The following is a 16,878-nucleotide window of genomic DNA, read 5'->3' as shown; positions in this document are numbered from 1 at the left end:
CGATGAATTTGGTGGTAAATAAAAATCACATTTGAATATTATATATATATATATATATATATATATATATATATATATATATATATATAGAGAGAGAGAGAGAGAGAGAGTTTAGTTGAGATTAAGCGAGTAGTTGAGCGAAATCTAAAGCGATTTGTTGTACTATTGCGGTTGTTTAATAAAGATTTGCTGCTTGTGTGCCGTTAATTTCAGCAATAGCTGTTTTGAGTTCGATGCGCCTGTGCTATGTTATCTGCGTTTCATTCAAAATAAAGCGTTATCCTTTACTACGCCTATTGAACTTTTCACGATACAAGCCACAGATAGATTGCGCAGATTTTCTGTATTAATATGTACACAGATACCATTAGCAGTCCTACTGCCCCTTCGCAAGTGATATGAATCCAATAAAAAAGATAAAAACACAAGTTTTTTTTATAAAAAATCACATTTGACATTAGATAACAAAGCATAAAAATTTTTTTTATAGAATGCAATTAATATAAAGAACTTTCTGTTAAACTAAATGTGTAGCCTTATTTTTATGTTGGAAAATAGCCAGCATGTCTGAAGAAATGGCTATGAAACAGGTAATAATATTGACCATAAACAAAGAATTCCATCTAACGACCACTTTTATAGTCTATTCCTTAAATTTGCTTAGTCTAATTTCAGAATTTCAACAATAAATTATATTAAATTTTCGGTAGCCAAATATATGCCTTCTAAATAACGTTTCTGTTAAATATTTCATTTCTAAAAAGAATTATTTTTTCCCCTTCTTAAATATCGAAACAATAGAAACATGCTAATTTTTTAAATAAAAAAATCCATCCTTTTTTTCATGCAAACCTCTCACTGAAAAATAATACATCACGAATATTGCATTAAAACACATTTTTGTGTCCAGAAACCGTCGTTTGATGGGAAAAAAAAAGTAAATATAAATTAAAAATTTGAAAAATTAGCAAAGTGTTGCATAGTTACCCAAACTAAAAATGTAATCTACGCGCAAACACGTTGCAGTTTACTGGGCATCTTATTTTTCACAGCAAAAAAAATGGGATCTTGAACATTTGAAAATTAACACCAAGGAATTTTCTCTCAGAAAATGGAACCTTAATAACCCATTATCAGAAGAAATAGGTCGATTAGTGTCAAGATACTTTTTTGAGATACTACGTTTACAAAAATGTGGTTCTAAGATTTGATGTCAGAAAATCGAGTGAACTTTAATTAGGTGTTCAGGGGAAGAAATAAAAGAATATATATATAAATGGAAAATTATGTTGCTTGAGGGGGCTCAGCTGAAATCACTTAAATTTTCTTTTGAGCTACTTATAAAAATAGAACAAAGGGCATTCGAAAGCAATAACCATCTAAAAAAACGTCGTATTTTTAAAAAACCATTTTACAAAAAGTTAAGGTTTATTCAATTTATGGGAAAATTTTTCTAGGAAAGGACCTGACTTAAAATGATAAAAACCAAGGGAAAAGTTGATAAACTGAGATAATACCTAACAGTTTGTTAAGTGGATATAAATTCACGATAGCATTAGGGAGAAAATAGATTTATTTGCAAATATAGAATCGCTTCCAATTTTATTAATGGGTATCTCAAGAAATTATATGACTTGTACAAGAATGAGATCAGAAATTAAACCCAGAAATTATTTATGGCAAAGTGATACAAAAATAACTTAATTAAAACTTCTATAATAGAAAAATATTGATGCGTTAACTGTTTTTGTTCTTTAACAAATCAAACGATAAGAATACAACCGAATTTTTTTCAAAAGCAAACGATATTTTTAAAATGAAGAGGAAATAAAAAATTCTTATTCTAATCAAATGTAACTGCATTCAGATTTTAAAAGAAATAAAGCCTAATTTCTATATGATATTCTAACACTTCAACTATATGTCTCTTCAATATTCATAAGAAATTCATCATGTCATTAAAATTTAAGGCGTTGTTTTCTTTTGTGTGTGCAGCATAAACAACTTTAGAACTTACGTCACAGTAAATAATTAATAGAAACAGAAAATAAAACATTGAAATTCTTCGTACTTCAATCTACTGAAAATCGGTAAATACATAGATAAAACGAGGCCAGAGTCGCCAAGGCAACGCAGGCAGCAAGTAGTGAGGGAATGGCGACCGGTTGCATTTCACAGAACGGATCAGGAAGCATAATTGGGATCTAACAAGCGGAACGTCCAGGGCCATTGTTCTCCACCAGCATCCTTTCCTACTGCGACAGAGGAAGATGAACAAATACATCCCGTTTAAAGTGGTGACTGGGTCTGGGGATACCGCTAAACACACACAGACTTAGATGTGCACAGACAGTCATTACAAAAAAATATCTCAGCGCTGTACTAGGCCTTGTGATCATATTGGTACTGGAACTCTTAGTAAAGAATTGGTCAAGACTAGTACATCAGGGAAAATATCTTAACACACAACTTTTTAAATGATTTTCTTTTAATTCCTGATTGGATGCAAATAACAGTAGCGATCTTTTTTTAGCCTGGAAAACGGCTTTAGAAAATAAAAAGTATTAATAGCTAAAAATCAGTGCAGATACAAAAAAGAAAATACGAGGCAAGATTTTAGTTAAGTTTTGGGTAAATATGACTTTCTTTAATGTTTACCTCATAAATGATGGACATTTGAAAGAAAAAAAAAATGTGTATATAGTTTAAGAAACACGGTCTAAACATATTCGCGCAACAAAGATTTTGTGTCGAGCAGAAACATAAAAGTCGATTTTTCTATCCTTTCGCTCAGTTTACTTAGGTTTGAGTTTTTAGTACAGAGGACAATCAAGGTCTCTGTTATGGCTGTGATCAATGTATCACATAAAATCAAAGGAAATTATTTTATGTTGTAAGATATATTCTTCAAATATCTTTTACTCAATCTTCTCTTTTTTTCCCTCCAGTATGATTCATACCATTGGTAGAAAAAAAAGGAATAGGGTTTAGAAATGAAATACATCAGAAAAATGAAAGCAATTCAAATATAGGCCCAGATTTCTTGGCTTTCTAAGATTGCACAAAATATTTAATGTATTGCAAGATTAACAATTCCATGAAATGTTATTTAGTAAGACTTGCGTCTGGCTTGAAAAAATAAGAAAAAAAAATCTTCAAATAAAAAATTCGATGTGAAAAAATTATTTAAAAAGAATAGGACTCGAAAAAACCACAGATGACACGATTTAAGTCATAGCAAAAGTCAAATTACTTTTCAAATTTTTGAATTAATCCTATTCTTATATTAAAAGAGGGGGGGGGCATTTTAAAAGTTAAATACAAAAATTAGTTGACTTAGTAAAATTAAAGAAGGAAGAATTACACGAGCATTACTTAGGAAGGATCTGCAATTTTGAACCATGATAAAATGATGGAAATGATACCTAACAAGGCGGATTCTTTCGTGCAATCGCTCTAAAACGCAACTTCTCGTTTATAGATAGATGACAATTTCTCAGCTGAAACTGCTATGAGGCCTTACGCTACAAATTTAAGATGACAACAATTAATTCGGATAAATCAGCTTACTTGAAAATATTTGAATTGAAGTAAAAAAAAAATATCAATAGAGTAAGTTCATATGATCGCAAAAACTGTATTTCAAACTTTTAAAGTCTGAAAGACTGTATAGCATATAATAAATAAATATTTTTTTAAAAAACTGCAAATACCTTGTAAAATAAGAAGATTTAAGCAAGATAAAATAAAAGATTAATGTAAAAGATTTAATACAAATGGGGGAAAAATTCAAAGAAGCGTGGCCATTCTTCAGAATTTAAAACACTGAAATGAAAAACTTTAAAAATCCGTAAGAACAACAAAATAAATAAATGTTCTTGTACAATGCTTAAAAAAAATTCAATTACTTGCAGAATTTAATCAAACATTTGTTAAAAGCTTTATGGAAAAAAAAAATGATTAACATTTTTTCTTTTTATTAGCTAAATTAATGATGAGATTTATTTCATTTATACCACGGAACAAAAATTCCATAAAAATCATCGATTAAGATTAACCCACGCAGAAACTTGAATAACGTATCCATAAATTAGCACCAACATTGACTGGATTAGTTCGCTAATTAGACACAATTCTTTCGCGCGCAGTTAAACCTTCGGAATAATTTTTTCCCCTTCCCATTCGAAGCATTCTGCCACGCATGCGTGAACACTAAACCCATCCTCATTATCATCAATGGAGGCACAAAAGAAAAGTTTCTGTTTGTTTATTTCTTTGAATAAATACGTCTAGCCAACAGTGTGGCGCAAGGTAAGAAATCTTGTATGTATTGAAATCTACATTCACCGTTAAGTTATTACTTTTTTTCCCCCCTTACAAGCATATGAAAAAAAAAGAAGAAAGAAAAGTGGGTCAGCATTTCAATATAGATAAATGCCGGGAAAAGTTCAAAGAGGATGCATCCAGGTTAAGAAATGGGCTTTAGTAACACCATGAACCTTTGTACTCGTTAAAAATGCTGGGAAGCACGATTTTTAACTAAAGGGGAAAAGCGAGAACATTTTCATTCATATAACTTAGTAAAGATTATTTAAGCAAAAGATAAAATAAGGAATTCGTGATTTGAACATTAATTATGAAGATAATAAAAGTTTATAAATAGCTTTAAAGAGAGCATTTTTGTCTTTTTAATAAATAAAGAAACGGAATAACAAAAACACTTTAATATTCTGCTAGTGAAGACGACGTGACACTTCATACTTTTATATTAAGATCTTCGCGATTCATCTAGCAAATATGTTTGTTAGTTGATATGATTAATTTTGGTCTTTTATATTTGAGCTAAATGAATGCAAAACAACAACAAAAAGCGTTACATATATAAAAGTGAATACTCTTTTATAAAAGCATAAAATTATTTTTAACCAATGCGCTTTTCCAGAGAAAGGTCTTAGGATATGCTTATTAAGGTCAGATACTAAAAATAAACAACCAATGCGAAAAATGATAGCCTATATTTTAATAGTTTTTGAAGATGATTTTTATTTTCTTGTATATGAACTATAAAGAATGTATTGCAGTCATAAGGAAAAAAAAAAAAAAACTCCAGATTTTGACGAATCTTTATATTTTAAAACTTTACTATTTTTCGTCTTTTAAAGCTATGTTTAACATTGTAAAGTAGTTCAGGGAAAACATGTTCTATATATTATCCATACACCAGCCAATGCATATACGATTCTACTTCATCATTACAATGAACTTTGCACGGAGCTTTAAAAAAAAATTAATTTTCAGAAACGTATTTGGTATGTACAACAAATAATTTACTATAATGACATAATATTATATGATGTTTTGCATAACATTGAATGCTTGTATTAAATTGTTAACGTCCGTAAAAAATAAAACTACTTAGAGTAATTAATTATTAAATTCACAGGGCTGTTTTTTTAGTCTCAATCTAATCAAAATTCCGTTCACTATTTCTTTTTTTTAAACAACCATATTAGAATGTCAAAACAATAAAATCTAATAATTAGATAAAACAAAACTGTGTATCCGTTTTAACTCTCCACATGGCATCTTAAAACATGAGGTATACGAACTTTAAATGTCTGAAAAGATCACCACAATCAAAACCGGCCGAACAATAGTTGCCCGACTACTTCCTGTGCATTTGGTTGGAATGGCCAGCAGAGGGCGCAAAATGCAGCACCACTCTCGTAATATTTTCATTTATTTTCTCGCGACCTTAATACCGCATTCCGGTGTCCAATGACTCACAAAACACGGGAGTTGCGAGAAAAAGGATTTAGCAGAAAGGCAAGGTGTGACGAACTCACTGCAGGTGCTTAGGTAGAGAATAAAGCAACCGCAAATCTTCCACTAGAATTTTCTAGTAGTAAATTGGTGGGAAACTTAAGTTTTGGCGGAGAAAAATGTTTGGTTTGTTCATCCCGGAAGTGCTTTTTCAATAATTTAATAAGCTTAATTTGATTGCTTTCAATTTCATATTCAACTGCTACATTCCAAAGCACATTAAAAAACATAGCAATTAATATAGAAAACATAAAATTAAACCAATTTCGAATATATGCATCCTTTAGTTATAGGGATGCCCAGAATTCCGATACAGTTTATATTGTTTTGTGTGCGTGAAAATTTAAATGTTTTTTGAATGGTCGAGTAAAATTAAACTCAACCAAAATTTTATGTTTTCAAACCAAACCGATATTTATTTTCTTGATCTAAACAATAAATCATTACTAAATAAATAATCATTATTTTAGTATTATTTTTTGGTTCAATATTTTGGAGTTACTGCAAACATAATTAAAATGCAACTCACTAATTGGGTAAACTGCCCGCCAAAAACAGTAAAATATTTGGAAAATGCATTGAATAATTAAAAGCACTTTTATTGCGGAAAAATTCATACAAAACATATTGATAAAGTTAAATACAAAATTATGCTCACAGAAAGAATAATGAATTAACTAATACTTTATTCAAAAAGCGTGTCATTTTTAAATAAACGAAAGAAAAATATAATATATATTCAGCAATATATCTAAATAAATTTCAAATTCCTTCTTAGGATCTGTTCGAAGAAAACGGAACAAAAAATTTAGGCCTCCAAATAACTTTTCAAACATTGCACAAACAAACAAAAAGTACACAGATTTCTCCCAAAAATTAACATTTTTATAAAACCTCTACTAATACTATGATCAAGATGACATCACAGAAATTTATTAAGAATTATCATACAACAGTTTGAGCCTTACACTCTTGCTTAATACGACAAAGCACAGACTACATTAATGTCATATTTGTTTGGAGAAAAACAGGTGTCCAGATGCTTTAATTACATAAAAATGCTTTGGTCTTCAAAAAACAGACAGGAAGTTTTCAAAACTAAATGAAACACTTATGTGCGTTAAATATCACTTCAAAAAAAGTTTCTATCTCACTACTAAGTGAAACATCGTACAAAAGGAACTTCCATTGGAGTTACTAAATACACATCTTGGCTACAAGCCATTACCGCAAATAAAATATTTGGCAGTTTCAAAAGAGTCTTAACAATAAAAAAAAGCTTTGGAAGAGAACCAGTTTTCAAGATCGAGAAAACTATTGTAAGTGGCGAATGCGAATATTTTTATAAACGAACACACCCTCTTTCTATCCCCAAAAAAAGAATTCTTGCCAAACGAACGACAGCTAGAAAATAATAAAGTGGAAAAAATAAAAGTTTAGAACAAAACACTATAATTAATTTTTAAAGAATACGTTAATAATATTTTCAGTGATATTTAATAGAAGTGTTTCCTGTATTCTAAAAAGATGTTATCAAAATTCAAGGAAGAAATGAATAAAAAGAAAATTTATTACATTACGTTAAATGTTTGTAAGAAAGTTTCTATATGAGAATTTTCCAACAACTAATGTTGAATATTTAATATTTTATAAAACGAAAAAGCACTTACCAAAATAATTAAAATATTCAAATTATTTTTATGGAGTAATTTCTGACTGAAAATCAATTTCCGTCATTGATAAGATAATGGAAAAACGTTTGATTTTTTTTTTAAATTTCGTGTTAGCCATGCGAATATTCTATTCCAAACGATTTAATATTGAGTTGATTCTACGTGTTTCAAATTCCGGATCACTTATTTAATTCCAGCAACTGATGGATCAATATTTTGGCGAATAAATAATTATCGAAATAATTAGCGCAACTTATTTCTTCAACACCAAATCAACGATCGAAAGAAGAAAAAAAAACACAATTGATATAACTTCAATTTCAATTGCCTGTTATAAAACTATCATTATATTTATCTTATTCTTAAGCATAAAACTATATTACGGACAAGAAAACCCAATTACCGGGACTAAAGCAATATTGCCCATTTCAAGATTTTATCACACACACATGCTCAAAAATCAATTTTGAGCAGCCAGAGAAACTTGATTGGATAACTAGCCACAATTTTACAAAGAAAATGGCGCAAAGTTTCAAGAAATTACGGAAAGAATCAAACAGAAAGCAATAAAAAGAAACAGCAGAAACAGGATTAGAGTAAAGTTTTCTAAGGATTCTCAAATCAAGAAAAATCCCTTTTATGCAGAAAGAAACCTTTTAAGTGTTTGAACTATTTAACACTCTAATGCTACGTAGAAAATGACAAGAAACTATCGATTTGTTAAAAGAAAAGAACGAGTTCAGAATAGAAAGAGAAACTGAAAGAAGTAATTAACACAAGAGTTTAATTGTTTCTCTCAAAACAATACGCATCGCGTTAGTGAAAACGTTTAAAATTGCAGTTAAATAATTCAATTAAAAGGAGTACTTTGGAAAATCTGGTAAAATAAGAGCAAGAAACAAACTAAGTGAGCAGTTGTAATGAAATGTTAAATGTAAAGATTATTTTTCAGAGAAATGTTAAAACTTCTGTATTTAAACAATTTTTTTTTAAAAAAAAGGATAACTATTACATAAAGGCTTTTAATAGTGTTTTTGATTGCAACCCCTTTCTAGGGGAAAATATTTCTATGATCCAAATAATGAAAAGAAAAGAAACAAAATTATTTAAAAACTATCAAAAGGAATTTATTCAGCAATAAATATATATATAATATTTAGTTTTATTATTTGCTATTGAAAAATTTGAAAGGAGATGATGTGGAAAAGATGCCTTAAATAGCAGATTTCCTTAAAACATTATTACAGAATTACAAAAGCAAATTAAAACAGAATTACAAAAGCTACACATTTTTGGCTAACCATCAATTTCATAAAATGAAAATTAATAATATATTCATGAAATATACGTGGTTTCTCAAGAAAAAAAAATAAACTGAAAAAAATAAAAATACATTCATAGAATATATTTCAACATTAAATTCATTATTTTAAAAAGCTCAATGGGTCATTTTTTTTCTCAAAAATTATTTTTCATCAAATTATGTGAATTATATTAAGAAATTTTTCCCAGCATTAGGAGTATATTAACAGGAAAATCAATTTTAATTATTGAGAGTTTAAAATTTCTTTATATGAAGCTTATTCAAATTTGATGCGCCAACAAATAATTTTCTTCAGCTACAACACACTGAATTTAATATGAGTAAATCCAATAAAAACAGATAACTTGAGTCCCAATTTAAAATTAAATGTATCAACACTTTATTCATACATTGAAATTATAAAGGAAAATGGTTATTTAACCAGCTGTGGTGTGTTAAATATTAAGTAATATAAGCTTATCTTTTCATTATGGTGCAATAATTCCTAAATTTCAAACACATATAAAAATATTCCGTATGACTACCAGAATATGCTGCACTCGAAAAGATATTACATTATTTTCTAAAAACACTTTTAGCATTGCAGTAACGATTTCATGTTGTATATATTCTAGATAACAGACAATTTATGCATTAAGAAAATGTTAGGCAAATTCCATTCAAAATTAAATGTTAAAGCAAAGTATATTCTTTCAGTTTAAAAATTATTCTGATTAATATTGGCAAATAAAGCACTACAAAATATGTTCAATTGAATTAGAATAATTTCAGCTTTATTCTTTAGAAAAGATTTCCATTTGCGAAGTACATACAAGCCATCTACTCTAAGGAAATTCTCATTACAAATCTATATTTTTCTGAATATATTTACAGAAAGTGAATATGCACATTTAAAATTTTTATAAATCTTTGCATATGCTATTTATATTTTATTTTCAGTATCTTTCAAAAATAATACAAATGGCAGCACATACATATGTGGACACAAGTCATCTGAAATTTCATAAGCAAGCTGGATGCTGGATCTGATATGCAAATATTATCTTGAGTGATTAGGTTTTCAGAAAACAGTTACAGCTCAGATTTTTTTTAAAAATTACACCTTTGCAAGAAGACAGCTTATCCATTTTCTTCATGGTACAATTTCACAAGATGCTACACTACACAGCATAACTAATATATGTCATTTACCACATAGCTGCATGTAATTATATACTGTGACACCATATCTTTTATTCACTCTCTAAATAGACTGGATTGGCAGAATGGCTACCAAAATTATTGTGTATCTAATACGTATTGTGTATTATATTGTATTATATGTGCATATTGTATAAACTTTAATGCATGAACTTCATCATAAATAAGCATTAATTTTAAAAGCATGCACTTCTTTGTGCAAGTTGTTTTTATTCTTTATTATATATGCTTTGCATATAATTTAATTCACAATAATACAGGTATAGAGATTTGTATATTTAGCTATATCACTTATTTAATGACATTGCCTTGGAAGAAATAATAATTATACTTAATTCATCAAATGTATGTATGAAAAATAAAATTAATACCTGCTCTACATTACTTAAAAATTTATAAAATTTGGCAAGTTTATAAGCTCTATACTTGAAAAATATAATTCTTAGGTTAATGATAACTGCAATAATTCATATGCAGTGTTTTACATTAAAAATATATTCATTCCCAAATATTTTCCATTATGTGAGAAAAAATTTAAAACTAAAAAAAAATCATATGCAGTGTTTTACATTAAAAATACATTCATTCCCAGATATTTTCCATTATTTGAAAGAATTTAAAGCTCTAAAAAATATATCACTACACTTTTTTTAAGAAAAGTTTATTGATTTCTGTGTATTTTCAGATCATTAAAATTGAATGTCAAGTAGATAAATCTTAGCATTTTGAATATTATTTGCTTTTTGTATTTAATCAAAAATGTTAAATGGTGAAGCTCATTGAGGTTGCGTTATGAAATGAGAAAGAATAATGCTTTAAAGTAGGTATGTTGTAGATTTTTGCTTAAAAAAAAGGAAGCAATGAATCAACTTCTTCAAATAACCAGAAGAGTTAAATATAAATGTTTAAAACTGGTCTTGAATTATTATTTAATTCAATAGATGAGATTAATATTCAAAATTAAGTATAACATGTGTAATAGTTATCAGAATAAACATTTTTAATTAACTAACAATGCTAGTTTAACACTATACTTCATTGTGAGTAATACATTAACAATACACTAACAATATACTTCAATGTGAGTTTGTTTAACTCACATTGAAATATAATTAAAAGATTAAATAAAAATTTAACTAATAGAGAATGAAAGGCAATAAATTCTTTAATACAAATATGAAAAATGCAATGATATGAAACTTATTTTTAATAATTATAATTATGTATTATAAAAATATTTTGACATGTATTAAAGTAAAAGAATAGATCGCACAACAATTAAGAAATTACATGGAAAAAATTATTATTTTATATAAATTTTTAAGTTGAAACCTAAAAGTAGCTAAAGAGTATTATTATATATGGGGCTTATATTATCAGAATAATTGTTATTGTATTATTATTGGACTAAACTATCCGATTTAGAAATTTTAAAAACTTCCATTCTAAGTTGTACTAATCTTATAAAAAATTAAACAGAATAAATATTTTAAATTCTTATGGGAATAAAAAGGAAATTATTTTTTGGATATCATGGCACATACTACAATAATAAGTGATAAGAAAATTAACTTTCAGAATCCATTTCTCAATATAAATATCGAATACATATTTAAAAAATGGCATTTTCTTAGATTTAAAATACTATAAAATACTTTTTCATTATTATTATACAAAAATTATTTCCATTTAATATAATCAAATTGAAACTCTACCTTATCAAGCTTCAATAACTAAAAAGGGAATATATAATGAATGCATTAATAAATTACTATCATAATGCATACAAGTTTATATCAGATATTTCAAATAGTTACATTAATTACATTTTTTGTCATATAAAATAACGAATCTCTATTTTTGAGCTACCTGCATTAGATAAAATTCGGATGCAATTTGAAGTTCAAAAGTATAAAGGAGGATAGAAAGTACATGTACTATGCTTTATATACTGAATATTATTAACATTCTAATCAGAACATTAGTTTCAGCTGATAAGTCTAAAAATGTCACCAGAAATGAGATTTCAAACAATATAAACCATGTTATTAGTAAGCAACAGGATATCATAATCTGATTTTTTTTCCTTTGAGAACTACTAGAAATGAAGAAAGACATCCATAGATAAAATTCAAACTTTGACATTTAGAAAAGTGTAATTTATATATTAAAAGAATGATTTTCATTTAATGATTAAATGACTAGTAATAGTGAATATCACAAAAGCATTACATAGTTTTAGGAAATGACTACAATTCCAATGGTACAGTTTTTATACTTTTAATAAATATTGGAAATAATTACAGATTAGAATAATTCATGAAATAAATTTTATTTGTGCAAGATAAGGTATTTCAGTCATCCATTATATAATATCAAACTACAAGTCAGGAAGAATAATAAAATAACTTAAAAATTTTGATAAGTATTGTAATGGATGATATGAAATAACAAAAGGACTTATTGTCAAAAATTGATACATAAATTTAAGGCCAAAGCAGCAACCAAGAATATGAGATAATGCACAGTGACTTAAACTTTCATTTATTAAAGGAAAAATAATCAGGGCTCTATTTAATCAGTAAGTACTCCTTCATCAATAAAAGAGGATTTTAGAATGTGCTATAAGAAATTGAATTTACAGCAAATTAAAAAATCAACCATTCATCAAAAGAATAAAATAAAAGTAATAACAATTTAAATATAGATTCTTGAATTGAAAATAAAGAACAATATAAAATAATAATTGATTGTCTGCTTTCTATCAACTATTTTTGGATAAATAAAGCTAAAATGTGAAAAACTGAACATTATTTTCAAATTAATAACACCTAATTCATCCTTATAATGTCATTTCTTCTTAATACTATGGATCATATTTCTTTTTTCACTTTGTAAAATGAGCACTGCATAAACATTAAAAGGATCTCATTTAAAAAAAATCAATCCTATTTTACATTCAATACAAGAAAACAGACTGTCAAAACATAAAACAATAAATAAATGCTGTGAATAAAATTTTAGGACAGAAGGATTTAGTATCTATAGCCTATCAACAAATAAGATTATTATTAATAATCTTATTTGTTGTTTAATAGTAAGTCCAAGTAAGTATTCAAGTGTAAAATATCTGATAGATTTGACTTTAAATTTGGCACACCAATAATAAGAATTAAAATTGCTACTAAACAATAACTTTTTCAAAATGTACTATATCATAAACAATTTATTTTGATTAAAGAAATGTTATGTACACGAATTGTTAATGCAGTTTCTCAAAAAGTTTTTGACACTGATAGCTGAAAATTTGTTTTTCAAATTATTATTATAGTAGAACCAATAGCAGTATAGGGACCCCTCACAACAAGTCCCAACACAATAACTATACATTAACGCACATAGAAAAAGGAAAAGAAAGAAAGAATACTAGGCAATTTTTCAGCTAAATAAATAAAACAATTCGACTCACCTTCTCATTGGAAGAGAAAATTTTGTCACACTAAGAGAACAAAACAATCTATTCAAACTTCTGTTTTCGAAAAATAAACACAATTTAAAAACAAACACTGAAAAATTCCACAAGCCGATCCAGGATTTGGTAGACTACAATTCCGTGCCTTTACGAACGGCAGGTCATCCAGCTACAGATGGTTTTTGCCGACCTGAAAATACCATAATGCGAAGCGTACACGGCGATGAATTATAGAACGAATATTGCGGCTTTTTTAACGAACTTAGATTAATCAGCGTAAAAGATGCATCACTTAGTTGTTGTCAGCATTAGTTTCATACAATCTATAGTTATTTGGGATTGTTTCCAAACACACATACAATAAATATTAGCTCGTTACTTTTCAAACAGTGCGTACCGCCAAAGTTAGTTGACGTGTAGACGAATTGAAGGGTTACCACAATAGTTTCAAACCACTTCTGCTTCAATCGCTTGATTCTGAATGAATACTACACTATTCTCGCCAAGAATGCCAAAGTCTCATATCGGAATGATCAGAGCCGACTAAGAGAATGCGCTTGATATGATCTTTTTTTCGGTTTCATTTTCGAAACTACGAGAGAGTTTAAAAACAATAAATGAATGAAAAGAAATTCTTAAAAGAATAAATAAAAGAATTAATGTGATTTAGAGTTCATAAATTCGATATAATTATCCCCATATATGGAAATTTAATGCTTTTCTCATTGAATATTTAGCAATAGGAATTTTTAAACATTATTTTTGAATGATGAACATATTAAAAATCAGTTGAAGTAATTTCTTAAATGTTTTTGATGAAGTTAGATTTTGAATTTGATAACTATTCGAACTGATGCTTACATTCAAAAAGTTTCAAGCATATAAATCTGACAAAATTTAAGGAGTAAAAAAAAAAAAAAAAAAGAAACGAAAAAGAAAAGCACCATTTAAAAAAGACATCCCAAAGGATCTAAAGCAAAACTGGATACTAATATGGAGTAAAAAAAATGGTTAGGAATATATTTGAATGAAATACAGTTATATAAATAAATTATATTTCATTCAAACTAATAATAAATAAACACATTTTTTAATAACTATAAAACTACATTTTCGTTAAATAATATTTTAAAAAGTGCAAATCTCCAAGTATTTGTTTTTTAAATAAAAATTACACCTTTTTATAAAAAAATATAGAAATTATACTCTTTATTTATGTTTTCATTATAATGTGATTCACTGAATAGAATCATCGAATAATAAATAAAATTTCCGCAAAATTATCATTTTAAAGAGTTTTTCAGAAAAATAAAATTAGGCAGCAAGTTTAAGAAAATTAAACATTAACGGGAAAGGGAAAAAGAAAATGATTTTTAAATCAATGAGAAATAAAAGCTTAAAATGTAATAAACTCGTCATTTTAATGCATTTTATTGAAATATTCAAATCACTAAATATGCAGCATCAACTAATTTTGAAATTCGCTGTTCTTCCTTCAGGAAGGGGAAAAAGTTTCAAAAGTTTATTGAAACAAGGCTATATATTAAGTAAAAAGAGAAATAAATAAAATGTGACTTTTATTCACTCACTACTGCATTTTATTTTTGAATGCAAATATTCCTTGTTTTCAAATTTCTTGTTAAACGACTTTATTTTGTAAAATAATAGTCTTCTTTTTTTAAAAATAACTATTAAAAATGTGAATCAGTTGTTATACCTTTTTTTAGATGAATATAGCAGGTGAAACTGAAAATGATTCAGAGCATTTCAAATAGATATGTCGAAACAGGAAATCAAGTTGTTTAATTAATCATTCACCATGTTCTTCAAATACAAAACATTATGATCAGAAATCAAATACAAAACATTATGATCAGAAATCAAATACAAAACATTATGATCAGAAATCAAATAAACAAAACAAAGGTTTCAATGAATAATGAATGACTATTCTAAGGACTCAAATTAAATTGAAAACAAATGACATTATCGCGTGATTCATGCATATTAACATAATTTATTTCTCATCAGACTGAATGTAAGCATATATTAAGCAAACAAATATATATGACAACCATGTTTCAAGGACACAATTCCTATGTTTTTTTAAAGTACACCATTATAGAAACAAAGAAAAACAAGTTGTCATACATTTTTCGTAAATATCACATATTTTTGAAGGAATTTTGTTGTAATTCAGTAACAAAATTATTAAAATTTATAAATATAAAGAATTATATTCGATATAAAAATGAAAACCATGTTTCAAGGACACAATTCCTTTTTTTTTTAAATAAAAAAGTACACCATTATTGAAACAAAGAAAAACAGGTTGTCAGACATTTTTGGTAAATACAATATCACATATTTTCGATGGAATTTTATTGTAATTCAGTAACAAAAAATTAAAATTAAAATTTATAACAAAAAATTAAAATTTATAAATATAAAGAATTATACTCGATATAAATATATTGTGTATATAATACATAAAATTTAAAAATGTGATAAAAATACATGCAAATTTAGCAGCCCAGTTGTTGTCAAGTTGCAACAACATTATTTTTTCATGGATATATCGGCATCGTTTTCAACTGATGTTGACTTACATAATCACGAAAAACAAATTGTATATATCAGTTCGACATCTGTATACGTGTAGAAGTAAGGTGGTTTGAGACGCCGAAAGATTTAAAAACTAAATTAGTAAATCGCATTTGACATATATTAAGCGAATATAAATTGATTCTATTATTTCTATTGTTAAGATTTTAAAATATAAGGAGCTCTTTATTTGATTTTTTTTATATTCACACTTTAACTTTTTGAGGTTTATTTATATTTATACAAAATTGCTTTATACGGGCATTTAAAGAAATTTATAACTTTTAAAAATTTATTTATTAGATAAATTAATAATTTTCACCTCTGCAGCATTTCTTGTCACGATCGCGAAGAAGGGGGGGGGGAAGACATGGGCATAAAAAATACTCAAAACTATAAAAAAAAATGGTATAAGAAGCTATTATAAACCAGTGGGAGTGGTCCCTCCAAAACTTTCTCGCATACTCTCTAATGAGCTTACATGGCATCGGCATACAGTAGTTATGAAATATTAACTTTTGGCGGGAATTTAATATTTTTACTAAAACCATTAATCCCTGGCATGCAGTAATAGTATCCAAAAATCAAATTTGTGTTTTAGATCGTTGTTTTCCCGTTTTTCTCAACCGATTGAGACAAAAATTTGACATAAAACTGTACTTATAATAATAAAATCTTATACCTTATTTGATATATTTAAATCATGGCGTTTTTGAATTATAGCGTTTAGATGTTTGTGAAAGTGCAGACCGACAGACAGTCAACCCATAACTGGCTTAGGC

At 27.2% G+C, this 16,878-nt stretch overlaps 1 protein-coding gene across 6 annotated transcripts in view; it reads right to left on the bottom strand.

The window, feature by feature from the left end:
* LOC129987877 (rap guanine nucleotide exchange factor 2-like) overlaps positions 1-16,878 on the bottom strand; it is a 475,413-nt gene that overhangs the window by 35,866 nt on the left and 422,669 nt on the right. The window contains exon 1 of one of the 6 annotated variants that reach the window (XM_056095855.1): positions 13,490-13,916. The exons of the other annotated variants lie outside the window; for them this stretch is intronic. The gene's annotated coding sequence lies outside the window, so the exon portion shown is untranslated. Of the gene's footprint in view, positions 1-13,489; positions 13,917-16,878 lie in introns of those variants that run through there. 6 annotated transcript variants of the gene reach the window in all.

This window comes from Argiope bruennichi, chromosome 10 (assembly GCF_947563725.1).
Source record: "Argiope bruennichi chromosome 10, qqArgBrue1.1, whole genome shotgun sequence".
NCBI lineage: Eukaryota > Metazoa > Arthropoda > Arachnida > Araneae > Araneidae > Argiope > Argiope bruennichi.
This window is presented reverse-complemented; position numbering and strand designations above follow the sequence as displayed.